The following is a 16,223-nucleotide window of genomic DNA, read 5'->3' as shown; positions in this document are numbered from 1 at the left end:
AAAGTGTAGAACTGGAATTTGAACCTAAGAAGCACATTAAATCTGCCCTTTAAACTTGAGAAAAGACATAATAGGTACCTACACACCAGTAGCCTAAAGACAAACAAGACATCAGAAGGGTCCATGCACAAGTAGAGCCCCACACAGGACTCTCAATGTTGCTTAGTCTTCTACACTGATAGACCTCTGCTCAGTTCTGTGCAGGAAGGGTTAGTCTCCATGGACGTAGGCAGAGAAAGAATGAGAGTCCACAGCTTTCCTCCATAGCTTCTGAAGTTACAGCAAACAAGGCTAATAAGCAATCACCAGGTATGTGAGATTAGAAAGAGGAGTGGGGGCCTCACCACATCAACATTCTTCATCTAGAAATGCCTCATGTCTAGGGCAAAATTTGTGCAGCATCAGATCAAAGTACTCAGAAGCAAATGCTCCTTTATGTGTAAACTTCAGTGTATCCAAAATAAACTAGACTCTTAATCCAAAATGTACTGTCTTTACTACTGGTGACTATGGAAATCCTTAGTGGTTAATATGTGGGAATATTAGAGAACAGAATCTTCTGTCTAGGTTCCCTGAACTAATTTCTAAGTAGTTATATTACTATAGGTTTTTCCACAGAAACAGAACCAATAGATATAGAAATAGATGAGGAAATTTACTATGACAGTGAGTTCACATGGCTGTGCAGCCTGAGAAGTCCCACAACATACCATTTGCTAGCTGGAGAACCAAGAAATCAAATGATGAAACTCCCAGTTCAAAGCCCAAAACTCTAGGAGAGAGAAAGACTCACCTGTCAGTAAAAGTTCTATTTGATTCAGATATCTTTTGTGAGGTGGCAGGGGTGGAAGTGCTGTGCCAGGGATCAAACCCAGGGCCTCATGCAAGCTAAACAAACACTCTACCACTGAGCAATTCCTCCAGTTCCAGTGTAAGTTCTAAAATCCAATGACCAGACAAACCAGAACTCTAATTTCCAAGAGTAAGACAATGTGGGTTTCCCAGCTTGAACTCACAATGGATTGCATGCTGTCCACCCACATTTTTTGATAGATTTTCTTTACTCACTCATTGATTCAAATGCAAATTTGTTCCAAAAACACCTTCACAGATACACTAGGAAATAATGTTTTACTAGCTAACTGGCCTTCCTTTTGTCCACTCTAGTTAACCATCATGGTAGTTGTAAGACAGGAATAACTATTTGCCAAAAGTAGACTTAAGTAAATGGCACATGTATCATTTATGTAAGATAAGTAAGACCACAGACTGCTCGTATAAGTTATCCTCACTTTCTTGGACGTCTACATTTCAATGTTGTATACAAGTATGTTCTCATCCATACCCAAATGTCCAACAAAGAATCATGAGACCAAAATTTATGTTATGTTTCTTCTGTTGTCTTAATTTTCATGGGGTTCTCTTCCTTCTTGGGTGAAAAAGATTTCATACCTTCTAAATCAATTGATCTGAACGCTTAAAAGGTAACTTAGCCATCACTTCTGTGTTTGAGATACATTTATTATTCTACAGAAAACTATATGACTTATGCAAAATAACCTTCAAGGGGCTTAATATTTACTGTAATCTTAAAATTTATATTTGCGTTCCTAGTTCAATTAAGAAGAATCAGAATTTTCTTATGTTTCTTTTAAATTGAATATTTTATTTTGATATCATTGCACACTCATATTTAGCTATCAAAACAAATACACAGAAATACTGTACTCCCTTTACCCAGTACCACCCAACAGTAACAACTTGCAAAGCTATACTATAATATCACAACCAGGATATTGAAATTCACCCTGTGAAGATTAAAAGAAATTGCATCATAACAAGGATCCTTTATGCTTCCTCTTCATAAGACATCCTACCATTCACTCCTCCTCCACCCTATTTTAACCACTAGCAAACACTAGCATGTTTTCCCTTTATATGATTCTGTCATTCAAGAATGGTATTTAAATGTAATCAAACAGTATATATTTTCTTACGGTTGTCTTTTTTCACTTAGCATTGTTCTATGTGACTTGCCAAAATTATTGCTGCCTGTATCAACAGTTCATTATTTTCATGTTGAGTAATATTCTATATCAACACTACCACAATTTGTTTAGCTAGTATATCCAGTTTGAATTCAAACAGAATACAAATAAAAAGCTAAATAAAATAAGGAAAATTTTGGAAGGTATAAAAGGGAAATTCAATGAAGATAAAATAAATCCTGAAAAAAATCAACTTGAATCTGGAAATGAAAAGTTCTATAAGTCAAATAAAATCTCCATTCAACATGATGAAAGCTGTTAAATAATGCAGAAGGGGTAAAGAGCAAGGAAGTGCAGTGTGGAGGGGGTTATATTGACTTAAGTACAATCATATATAGGTATAATATCAAAGCAAAAATTCCACTGAACAATAAACAGACACCTAAAGTATGAAGGAAAAGAATGGAAAACAGGTTATGTTAAGGGAAGGGAACTAACAGAAGTGGGAAGGAAAATGAAGGAAGTAATGAGGGTGAATATGGTTGATATGCCTGCTGTACAAGATGGAATATAGAAATTTTAAACATGTTGAAATCACCATAGGAATGAGATTAAGATAGGATAAATATGAAGAGTATGAGACTATTAGGGATATTATACATATATACATGGAAATGTCACAATGAAACTCCCTGTATAGATATATTAAACAAACAAAAATGCCTTTCTTCAAAAATGAAGGACAGGCAGATAAAACAGGTCCTGCCCGGTGATTGCAACCAGTGGAGAGTAGATAATATGAGGAAAGGGTGTAGAAGGGTGAATATGGTGGAAATTTTATGTACTCATGACGGAAAATGGAAAAATGAGACTTTTCAAATTATTCCAAAAATGGGAATGGGTGAATAATCAAGAATGATAGAGGGGACTGAATTTAACTTCAATATATTGTAAACACTTTTTTAAATTTCACTATGTACCCCAGTATAACAATAACATGGTAATTTTCAAAAACCTCTGTTCAAAGTCTCTCCAGTACACTGGATCAAATAAAAGACAGAATATCAGGACTTAAAAACAAGACAGATGTAATAAAAAAATCATATGAACATAAAAAAAGAATGAAGAAGTACGAATGAACAACCTCTTTGACACCATTAAAATACCAAATTTATGAATTATGGGCATAAAAGAAAAAGAGTCTGAAGTTAAAGGCATAGGAAAAATATTCAATAATGTAATATCAGAAAACTTCCCAAATCTTGGGAGAGATGGCTATTATACAGGAGACCTTGAGGACTCCAAATAAGTAACCCCGAGTAGAAACTTCCCACATCATATTACAGTTAAAACACTAAGTGTACAGAAAAAAGAAAAAATATTAAAAGGTGTGAAAGAGAAGTGTTAAGTCACACATTAAGGCAAACCCATGTGAGGATAGGTTAAGACACCTAAAAAACTAGCTAGCATTTGTTGCCCTTAAGGCAGAGAAACTAAAGAAGATACCTTAAAAGCAACTGAGGCCAATAGGAAAAGGGGACCAGGAACTAGAGAAAAGGTTAGATCAAAAAGAATTAACCTAGAAGGTAACACACACACACACAGGAAATCAAAGTGAGTCAATGCCCTTTATAGCTATCCTTATCTCAACCAGCAAAAACCCTTGTTTCTTCCTATTATTGCTTATACTCTCTCTACAACAAAATTAGAAATAAGGGCAAAATAGTTTCTGCTGGGTATTGAGGGGGTGAGGGGGGAGAGGGAGGGGGCGGAGTGGGTGGTAAAGGAGGGGGTGGGGGCAGGGGGGAGAAATGACCCAAGCCTTATATGCACATATGAATAATAAAATTTAAAAAAAAAAAGGCAAACCCATCAGAATAACAACAGATTTTTCAACAGAAACTTTAAAGCAAGGAGGACATGGAATAATGTATTTCAAGGTCTGAAAGAAAGTAACTGCAAACCTAGATTAATCTACTCATCAAACCTAATCTTCATCATTAAAGAAGAAATTAAAACCAGTCCCTTGTGACCCTTCAATTGGGGTTTTATGGAAGATTGTACAAGACTAGGTGGTAGTTGATCTCTCGTGTGTTTTCTTGTCTCAATATGCAGGGGGGTAGTTGCTCAGTATTAATCTCTTTAGCTTCTTATTCTCAAGATGTTGAATTATAGCCCCTGTTCCATGTAAAGCAAGGAGACTTAGCTACTAAAGCAGTCCAGTATTTGAACTAAAGCCTTGAAGATACAGTAATCTCTAATAATGACCATTACTGTTACTGTTCCAGAATGTTTGGTTTTCTCTTGGATCAAAGATGAATCTTTGTGGTCCTGGAAGGCTAAAGGTCCTAGAGATGTGATGGGAAGGAGACAGAGGGAAAGGTCTAGGGGGTAAAATGAGGTGAAAAGTATATGTAGTAGGAGGGAGTGGGAGCTGAACCAATATAAGGCATTAATTAAGAGGCAGACTAGGATGCGTATAAAAGATCATGTAGGTAATAAGACAGGGGAGAAAGGGGGAGAAGAAAAATTGAACAGACAAACAAATATAAGCTCCATCAATCAGAAAAGAAGAGAAAGAAGAAAATCTAGGAATCTCTTTATCTTTTAGAATTACTGGTAGTGAAGGAGGATTGTGGGTGAGTAAGCAGACAGAAAACAGATTGCAAGCTGGAAAGTTATTCTGGTGGTTGACAGGTAGAAATCATAAATTGAGGAGGGTAGTAGAAAGGGGCAGAGGTGAGATGGTTTAGGGTTGTAAACTTGAAGGTGGTTTACATGAGTCTCATAAATGACTGAACTAAGAGTGGAAGGAAAGAGGTGGGGCAAAAGAAGGAATTGGGGAGCAATAAGGTAAAACTATTGGAATGTACAGGAAAAAAATACCTACTAGGAAGCAAGTGAGTGATCTACATCATAGATTCAACATCAACAGACATAAATTTTAAATAAAAATTGTGAGTTTTCTATTGCTTTTGCCCTTTCCCTGCCCTTCTGTGTCTAAGTGTTTCAGTTGACTAGATGGAAGGCTAAATTGGATACCTGCCTCTGGGTTGGTGAATGTTGCTGGACAGAAAGGAGTACAAGTAGATCTAATTCTCTGGATTTTGTTCTGACGACTTGCCAGCCTCACCCCATTCACATTTACAATGTGCCTGTCTCTCAAGGTCCCCAGAACTTACAGTCTGTAGTTATGCCCAATCACAGGGTTTTATCCCAATTTCATCAGTGATGGAAGTCTCTGGCAGTGTTGGAGGTGCAAGTTCCTGTAGGTAGTGCTTCCACACTGTGCCCTGTTCCTTGTTACCCCTTTGGGATGCAGCTGGGTCCCAGTAAATTTTCCCTCTGTGTACCTATTCCTCACAAGCCTTGTGCTAGTACTTACTCAGCCCTGGTGTCTCACCAGCACCACTGGGGGTCATATAGGCTTCAGAAGGGAATGTTGCAAGCTCTCCAAAGAAAGTAGACACTGTTTCCAGAGAGGGCTTTTGTTCTGGCCCACAGTGTGGAGTTGCTCCACTTCTGCTCACTGGGTCTGAGAAGCTTTCCTCAGCAGATTGACCATTGGGCACCTTTTTTGTTTTGGCACTGACCTTCTTCACACAGTTCTTTTGGTGAAGGTTTTAGCACTGTAGAAAATACTAAAAGGACTCTTACACACAAAAGAAGAAATTAGAGTCAGACAGAAAAGCAAGAAAGAATAAACCTTTTTGACCAAGCACAAGAGTAAATAAACAATGACTAGTGGAAAAGTAAACATTAGTGTAATAAAAATGGCTGGAAATAGCACACACCTCTCAATACTAACACTGAATGTCAATGGCCTCAATGCCCCAATCAAATGACATAAAATAGAAAATTGGGTTGCAAAACAAGATCCACCAATATGTTGCTTACAAGAGACCCATCTCACTGAAACAAAACCTGGCTTAGAGTCAAAGGGTAGAAAAAGTTTTCCAAGCAAATGGATGACCCCATAAACAAACAAAAGTAGCTATACTTATATCTGACAAAGTAGACTTCAGATTAAAATCAGTCAGAAGAGATAATGAAGAGCACATCACATTCATTAAAAGAACAATTCATCAAGAGGAACTATCAATTCTTAACCTATACCTACCAAACATAGGGACACCCAACTACATTTTAAAAAAGCACTAATGGACTTGAAAACATAAACAGACCCCAACACAGTGATAGTGGGAGACCTGAATATCACACTGCCACCAATAGATAGGTCATCCAGGCAAAAAAAATCAACAAAGAAACTTCAGAATTAATCCACAAGTTAGATTAAATGGACAGTATAGACATCTGCAGAGTATTTCACCCAACCACCTGGCAACACACACTCTTTTCAGTAGTTCATGTAATGCTCTCCAAAATAGATCATATTTTAGGACAAAAAAGCAAGTCTCAACAAATTTAAGGAAATTGAAAGAACCCCCTGTATATCAGATCACATTAGAATAAAATTAGAACTCAACAACAAAAGAAACTACAGAAAATATTCAAACACATGGAGACTAAGCAACACACTGCTGAATTAGCAGTGGGTCATTGAAGAAATAAAAAAGTTGTTTGAATCTAATGAAAATGAACATATAACCTACCAGAACCTGTGGGAGACAAGATTGACAAACCCTTAGCCAACATGACAAGATGGAGAGAAAGACCCAAATTAATAAAATAAAAGATGAAAGAGTGGCCATAACTATAAATACCAATAACATCCAAGATCATTAGGGAATACTTTGAAAAGTTATATTCAATAACCTGGAAAATATAGAAGAAATGGATAAATTTCTAGATGTATACAACCAACCAAAATGAACCAAGAAGCTATTAGACACCTAAAAAGACCAACTCCCCCTAAAAAACCCAATGAGAATGAAGCAGTAAAAAAGAGTCTGCCTACAAAGAAGAGTCCAAGACCTGATGGATTCACAGCTGAATTCTACCAGACTTTTAAAGAAGAACTAATAGCAATACTTCAAAATTTTCCATGACATAGAAAGAGAAGGAACACTACCAAACTCAATCTGTGAAGCCAATATTACACTCATTCCAAAACCTAATAACAATGCAACAAAAATATTTTTAACAAATACAGATGCAAAAAAATTCAACAAAATACTGGCAAACAGAATTCAACAACACATCAAGAAGATCATACACCATGACCAAGTCAGCTTCATTCCAGAGATGCAAGTATGGTTCAACATAAATCTCTAAATATAATACAGCATATAAACAGAATTAAGGACAAAAAGTGCATGATCCTCCCAATAGATGCAGAAAAAAGCCTTTGACAAAATCCAGCACCCTTTCATGATAAAAGCTCTGAAGAAATTACAATGGAAAGAAAGTTCCTCATCATAATAATGGCTATATAAGACAAACATACACTGTCAGCATTATAATAAGTGGAGAACAACTGAAACCATTCTTACTAAAGTCAAGAAAAAAATAGGGATGCCCACTTTCTCCACTCATATTCAATATAGTTTTGGGATACTAGCCATAGCGTTAAGACAAGAGCAAGAAATAAAAGGAATTCAGATAGGGAAGAAAGATGACATGATCCTATACCTAAAAGACTCTAAAAACCCCACAAAAAATATCTTAAAAATCATAAACTCTTTTGGTAAAGTAGCAGGATATAAAATTAATATACAGAAATAAGAAGCCTTCCTATATACCAACAATGAAGAGACTGAGAAATAAATCAGGAAAACAATACCATTTAGAATAGCCTCAAAAAATACTGTGGAATAAATTTAACAAAGGAAAGCAAAGACCTTTTCAATCAAAACTATAAACCACTGAAGAGAGACATTGAAGAAGACATCAGGAGATTGAAAGAATATAGAAATCTTAAACTGGCCAGGGACACCCTGGAAAGTAGAATAGGGACGAGTGAAGAGGACTGAAAGAGGTGAACCAGTTGGGGTTTGTAATACATATACACATGGAAACAACACAAGAAAACCCCCTGTATAGATATCTTTAATTCAAACTAGCAAAAAGTCATGTTTCTTTATCTTTTTTGTTTTTTCTTCTGCAAAATCAGAGGACAGGAAGAAATAACAGGTTCTGTCAGAGGGGAGGATTGGCAATGGTGGGAAGGGGGAGGTGGTGGGGAAAGGGATAGGAGGATAAAAACAGTGCAAATATTGTACACACATGTATGTAAATGCAAAAATGATACCTGTTGAAAATGTTTCATAAATCAGTGGAAGGAGGCTGGGGACAGCAGTGCAGGTGGCGAATGCAAGTATGACCAAGTTGATAAAATTTTTTTGTGAATGCTACAATGTATCCCCATCCAACGTGACAATTTTTAAAAAAAGAAGATGCCATCATGGATCCACAAGATCCATGGTTGTGAACTGATAGAATCAACATTTTGAAAATGGCCATACTGCCAAAAGCAATATGCATATTCAATGCAATCCCTACCAAATCCCAATGACAGTCTTCACTGAGATAGAAAAATCAATCCTAAAATTCATATGAAAGCACAAGACCTCGAATAGTCAATGTAATTCCTAGCAAAAAGTCCAATGCTGGAGGTATCACAATTCCCAACTTCAAACTATACTATAGAGCCATAACAATGAAAACAGCACGGTATTGGCACAAAAACAGACATGAAGACCAATGAATTAAAATAGACGATCTAGATATAAACCCATGCACCTAAAGATGACTGATCTTAGATGAAGGACCCCAAAACACATGATGGAGAAAAGACAGCTTCTTCAACAAATGTTGCTGGGAAAACTGGATATCCATATGCGGAAGGGTGAAACTAGATCCCTGTCTCTAACCTGTGCAAATATCAACTTAAAGAGGATCAAAGATATTAATGTAAGGCCTGAAACTTTGAAACAACTACAGGAAGTAGTAGGAAATACACTAGAACACATAGGCATAGGGAGCAACTTCCTAAATAGAACTCAAAATGCTCAGTATCTAAGAGAAAGAATGAACAAATGAGACTGCATCAAACTAAAAAGCTTCTGCATGGCAAAAGAAACAGTCACTAGACTTAAAAGACTGCTCACAAAAAGGGGGGAAATCTTTGGCAGCTATTAATCTAATAAGGGACTAATATCCAGAACATGCAGGGAACTCAAAAAACTCAACTCTTGAAGAATCAACATTCCAATGAAGAAATGAGCAGATGAATTAAATAGGGGATTCTCAAAGGAAGAAGTGCAAATGGCCAATTAATACATGAAGAAGTGTTCAACTTCCCTGGATATGGAAAGGTACAAATCACAAGTACACTAACATTTCATCTCACACCAGTTAGAATGGCCATATTCAAGAGCAAAATCAACAACAAATGTGGTGATGATGCAACGAAACAGGATCCCTATATACTGTTGTATAAGGAATACATAATAGTTAGTACAACCATTATGGAAAGCAGTATGGAGATTTCTCAAAAAGCTAAGCGTATAGAACTGCCATGTGATCCAGTGATACCACTCCTGGGCATATATCCAAAGGAATATATGTCAGGATACAATAGAGACACTTATGTGCCAATGTTCACTGCAGCACTATTCACAATAGTCAAGCTATGGAAACAACCCAGATGCCCTACAACTGATGAATGGATCAAGATAATGTGATATATATATTTACCACACCATGTGGTTTAAAGGCAAGTAGATGTAATTGGAGAATATTATGTTAAGTGAAGTAAGCTCCATTCTTAAAGACTATGGCTGCATGTTTTCTGTCAAAAGTAGAACATAGATTCAAAAGATAAACATATACACAATAATAAACATGATCATATACAAACTCATATGTTGAACATTTGTAGTAGTAGAACTGCTCTGTAGGAAGGAGAGAAAGGAAAGGAGAATAATAGAGCATCAACAATATCATAAAACATAACATCTGTGAAGGTAGAGGATATAAGGATATGTGTTGAAAGCTGTTGAAAAATAAGGGCCAGCATTATGGAAAACATTATGTAGTTACCTCAAAAACCTAAAGATAAAACTGCCATATGATCCAGTGACAGGAGTGCCTGGGCATCTACACAAAAGAACTTAAAACAGCATACAGTAGAGACACCTGTACAGAAATGTTCATCACAACACTCTCACAATAGGTAAGCTCTGGAAACAACCCAGATGCCCTACATCTGATGAACAGATTTTATGAAATTGTGGTATTTATACACAATGGAGTATTACTCAGCCACAGGAATAACGACATGGGGTTTGAAGGTAAATGGGTGCAATGGGAGGACATCATGTTAGGTGAAGTTAACCAGGATCAGAAACACAAAAGGTGCATGCTTTCTCTGATACATGGAAGACAGATCTAAATATAAACATATACACAAAAACAAACATGTTCATGTACAAATTCAGTTTTAGAACATGTTTGTAACAGCATAACTACTCTATGAAACTCAGGAAAGAAAGGAAAAGAGAATGATAAAGCCACTATAATATCTCATATCACAAGATGTGAAGGTAGAAGATATGAGAATATGTACCAAAAGATGTTGAAAAAAGGGAGGTGGGAGGTAAAGGAGTAAGGGAGAGTATTCTAAGGGATTGAACAGACCAAAGTAAAGCACACCCACAGAGGCATACATTGAGACACCCCTCTGAACGTTAACTCAAATATTAACTATGAAAACCAGGACTGTAAAATAGGCACAGTGTGTGTGATGGGGGGGTGGAGGGGTAAGAGTGGGAGGGGGAGGGTAAATGGTGGGAGAGGGGAGGATAAACTAAGGAGAACAAGGGGATGGTATATGGTAGATGGAGCTCATATACTTGTATGAAACAGAACTACAAAACCTCTTGCAATTGCTTTAAGTGTGGTGGGGAGGAGGCTAAGGGGGGGATAGACAAAGGCGGCAATGTAACTAATGTACAACGTAAGTCTAATTGGAATTATCACTATGAAACCCTCCGCGTATCATGAATATATCCTAATAAAAATTTATTTAAAAAAAAAAGAAAACTGGGGATTGGGAGGTAAAGGGGTAAGGGAGAGTAATGGAAGGGTTTGAACTGACCAAAGTAAAATATACTCACAGTGTGGATATATCAAGAAAACCCCTTGAACATTGACTTAGATATCAATAATAAAAGACAGGACTGTAAATAGGTACAGTGTGGGGGTACTTATGGAGGGTGAAAGAAGGAGATTAAGGTGAGGGTATATGGTTGATGGACTTCAGATACTTATATGAAATAGAACAAAGAAACTTCTTGCAATTGCTTTAAGTGGGGCAGGGGAGGGATTGAAGGGGCAAGAAGGTAGGGATGATCTAACTAATGTACAATATAAACCTATTTGGAATTTTCATAATGAATCATCCCTGTACAACAAATACATTCTAATAAAAAATTAATGAACAAAAGAAATTAAAACCTTCCATGATAAATAAAACTAAAGAATTCATGACCACTAAACCAGTTACTTAAAGGAATCTTCCTAATCCATTCATCACTATGGGGCATATTGGCTGTTTCCGTAGCTTAGCTATTATGAATAGTGCTGCAATAAACATGGCTGTTCAGGAGCCTTTGTTGTAACCTGACTCACATTCCTTCAGGTATATTCCTAGTAGTGAATTGCTGGATCATATAGCAGTTTCCAGTTTTAGTTCTTTGAGGAGCCTCCATATGGTTTCCATAGTGATTGTACTAATTTACATTCTTGCCAGCAGTGTATGAGGGTTCTTTTTCCCTGTATCCTTGACAACATTTGTTGTTTGTTTGTTTGATGGTAGCTATACTAATAGGAGTGAGGTGGAGTCTTAATGTGCTTTTAATTTGTATTTTCTCTATGGCCAGAGTACACCATGATTTCTTTACATATTCATCCAACAATGGAAAGTCCTATCGATTCCATATACTGACAATTGTGCATATTACGACAATAAACATGACAATTCAATTTAGGGATAAATTCAATAGTAAAATGGCTAGAACATATGCCGCATCTTATATTTTGAGGAACTTTAATCTTGGTTTATATAATGTCTACACTACTTTATATTCCTGCCAACAGATGTAAGAGTTCCTTTTTCACTGTAAGTTCACCAGCATTTATTGTTTATCATTTTAAAAAATAGTCATTCTAACTGGGGTAAGGTATTACTCATGGTGGTTTTCATTGCATTTCCTGATGATTCATTATATTAAGCACTCATTTGTCTTGTTTTAATGAATGTCTATTCAGATTTTTAGCCATTTTTCATAGGGCCATTGGGTTTATTTTGCTATCAAGGTTAGTTTTTCATTCCTTAAATAATATGGATTTAAACTCCTTTCTTACATTCTTCTACATTGTCTACTCATTTTGTTGAAAGATTGTTTTCCTGCACAGAAGGTTTTTAGTTTCAGGTGATCACATTGGTTAATTTTAGTTTTTGTTAACTATTCATTTGGGCTCATCCCAAAAAAATCTTTACCCAAGCTAATGGTCTGAAACATTTTTCATACGTTTACTTTTTTCCTACCCCCACCCCCACTTTCTTGAGACTAGTTCTATTATGAATCTCTGGCTGGCCTTGAGTTCATGATCCTCCAACTTCTGCCTTCCAGGTGATGGGATTTTGAGCATGCAACACCACACCCTGCTCTTTAATTTTTCTTTAAGTAATTAGTTTTGGAGCCTACATTTAAGTAGAAAATTGATTTTGAATTGGCATTTCTAACTAGCAAGGGATACAAGTCTACTTTCATTCTTTTGCATGTCTCTAGCCAATTTTCTTAGCAAAAACAATCTTCTCTAGAGCTATTATTAGATTTTGGAGTAAAGTGCTTAGGATTTTCCATTTTAAAAATGGAAATAAGTTGTTTTTCTTAATTCAAAAGTAATTCTATTGATTATAGTTTGTGAAACAAATTTTTTGAATATTTTATTTTTTTAATATCACAATCAACAAATGAGATTGGGAGATAAGTTTTCATTCAGTTTAGAGAGAAATGAAAGTCATATCTAAGGGATTTGCCCAAATTCTCACTGCTAAGGTAGGATAAACACTTCATTCAGCACAGATAGCATAGCTTGTGAATTCTATATTAGAAATAATTTAAATTCAATGATGTTCCACAAGTACAGTTAATCATTATGGATCTGCACAGTCCCAGTTGGATCATAAACAAGTTCTTTAAACTTAGCAGTTGAAGAGTCAATAATTTTCCCTGAATAAATACAAATGAGCATTTGTCCTTTTTAATATTTAGAACATTGGGAAGCCAAAATTTGAAGACTGTTTATCCCAAGAGTTTCTATTGTGAGAGAACATTGCATATACAGTCCAGGGTCTTTTCAGGTCATAGAAAAAGAGCAAATTTTAAAACATTTATATATGTAAATATATATTTATATGTATACATATATGTACATATATATGTATGCTATACATATACACACATATAATGCTTAAAAAGTTTTTTATTTACATGTATAAATTTAAAACATATCAGACCATAATATATCATTTCATTCTATGTGTTTGTGTGTGTGTGTGTGTGTGTGTGTGTGTGTGTGTGTGTGCTTGTGAATGTAGCACACACTTACATAGATAAATCCCATTTCTAAAAATGTGTCTACTGGCTCTGCCTAAGTGACATTTTTTTCTCCCACCCCATGACTTCCCAATCACAATGTATACCAGGCACAGGGCCTAGACAGAGGTATATATAGGGTTGGTTTACTTTCTCTCCTTTTTCTATATAGACAGTATAAGAGCACAAATTTGGTAAGCACCAGGAGGTACTAAGTGCCATTAATGAGAGTGGATCTGCCTGTCCCTTTTACTCTTAATTGAAAGAAGCTAACATAGAAATAATTGAGTGGTAATAGATTTTAGAAATATTCTAATGAAATTCTTTACTATCTTATTTTAAGAATAATAACAAAATGGCTCTCATAGAGCCAAAAAGCATAACATTTACCCACTGTTGGTTAACATCAGAGCTCACAGTTTAAGTGCGGGAAATCAAATTTTAAAAATTTTACCATCTAAATCTAAAAAAATTGTACATGTAGCATCTAAGGTAAGAAACATTTGCTTTTAACTTTTAACTTTCTATACCAAAACATGGGCTCTGAAATTTATGAAACTTCTTGATTAACTGTCTTAATACAGATGGTTGTGAGAAAAATTGGGCAGCACCAGGGAAATCAAAGTACTAGGAAGCAATTGTTCCAATATCTGAAAACTCAAGTGTATCCTCAAGAAGAAACTAGACTCTATTCAAACTATATCCTCTTTACTATTAGTGACTGTGAAATTCCCTAATGGAGAATATGTAGGAATATTAGGAGGCAAAATATACTTTCTAGGTATCATGGCCTAATTACTGAATACATGTATTACAAAGGGTTCCCCCAGAGAAACAGAATCAATAGGCTAAATACAGACATAAAAGAGGGAGTTTGTTATGGGAATGGGCTTATACATCTGAGGAGGCTGAGAATTCATACTATGTACCATTCACTAGCTGGAAAACTAAGAAAGGAAATGAGGAGATTCCCGGTCCAAACCCCAAACACAAGAAGAGAAAAAGAATGGCCTCTCAGTATAAGTTCTGTTTGTTTCAGATATCTTTTGTGGGGTGGCAGGGGTGATGGTGCTGTGCCAGGGATCAAACTTAGGGCCTCATGTAGGCTAAACAATCACACTACCACTGAGCTCTATTGTTTTGTTCCCAGTATAAGTTCTAAAATCCAAAGGCCAGACAAAAGGGACCTCCAAAGTCCCAGGACAAGTCAATATGTGTTTTCTAGCTTGAACCCTCAATGGATTGGATACTGCCCATAAACATTAGTGATAGATTTTCTTTACTCAAACTACCAATTCTAATACAAATGTAAATTTCTTCCAGAAATACCCTCACAGCCACACCAAGAAATATTGTTTCACCAGGTAACTGGCTCTCCTTTCACCCACTCTCATAAACCATCATGGTAGGTATAAGTCAGGCATAAATGCTTGTTAAAAGTAGACTTAGTAGACTTACATAAATGGCACAAGTATCATTTATGTAAGATAAGTAAGACTAGACTGCTCATTTCAGTTATTCTCGCTTTCTTGGACAGCAACCTCACAATGTTTCTGTACAAGTATGTCCCCATCTACATACAAATGACCAACCAAGAATTATGAGACAAAAATTAACATTATGTCTTTTGTTGTCTTAATTGTCATAGAGTTCTTTGCACATTTGGGTGAAATGATTAAAAAATGTCTAAGTGAATTAATGTAGGATTATGGAAGTGAGGTAAAAGGTAAGTTAGCCACTACTATGTTTGGGATACATTTATCATTCTAAAGATAACTATATTACTTAGATAAAATAATACATTCAAGGGACTTAATATTTACTGTTACCTTAAAATTCACATTTGCATGCCTAGTCCAGTTAAGAAGAATCCATATTTTGTTACTTTTCCTTTTAATCAAATATATTATTTTAAGATAATTGCATATTCATATTCAGGTATGAGAACTAATACTGCAAAATCCTATGCAACCTTTACCTACTTCTTCCCACTATTAACAATTTGCAAAACTATAATATACTACCACAACTACCAGGACATAGAAATTGACACAGTGAACATTCAAAGCAATGCTATCACAGGTAGGATCCTCCGTGTTTTCCCTTTACATCATAATATGCCTTATCATTCAGTTCTCCTCTACCCTATTTTAACCATTAGCAAACACCAACATGTTTTCCATTTCTATAGTTCTGTCTTTCAGGAATAGGATATAAGTAGAATCATAGAATATACGCTTTCTTGGGATTGTCTTATTTTACTTATCAAGATTTTTTTTGTGATTTACCAAATCTTTTTTGTCAGTGTCAATAGTTCATTCTTTTCATTGTTGAGTAATATTCTATGCCAAGACTACCATGATTTGTTTAGCCATATACCTATTATAGGACATCCAGATTGTGTCCAGGTTTTGGTTCTTCCAGGAACACTTCTGTGCAGGCTTTTTTCTGAATATATTTCTCATTTATGATAAATTCCCAAGAATGCACTTGCTATTTTTGTGTGTGGTACTCAGGGCCTCCATCTTGAGCCACTCCACCAGCCCTCTTTTTGTGATTGGTTTTTTCAAGATAGGGTCTTTTGAATTATTTACCTGGGCTGGCTTCGAACCACAATCCTCCTGATCTCTGCCTCCTGAGTAGCTAGGTTTATAGGCATGAGCCACTG

The 16,223-nt window shown here is 35.9% G+C and overlaps 1 non-coding gene across 1 annotated transcript; it reads right to left on the bottom strand.

The window, feature by feature from the left end:
• Positions 1-13,635: 13,635 nt before the first annotated feature.
• On the bottom strand, positions 13,636-13,766 carry LOC141425363 (small nucleolar RNA SNORA51). The gene has a single exon (XR_012450419.1). It is a non-coding gene; the product is annotated as a small nucleolar RNA SNORA51 (small nucleolar RNA).
• Positions 13,767-16,223: the final 2,457 nt, after the last annotated feature.

This window comes from Castor canadensis, chromosome 7 (genome assembly GCF_047511655.1).
Source record: "Castor canadensis chromosome 7, mCasCan1.hap1v2, whole genome shotgun sequence".
Classification (NCBI taxonomy): Eukaryota; Metazoa; Chordata; class Mammalia; order Rodentia; family Castoridae; genus Castor; species Castor canadensis.
Note: the sequence above shows the minus strand (reverse complement) of the source record. Positions and strands in the feature narration are given on the sequence as shown.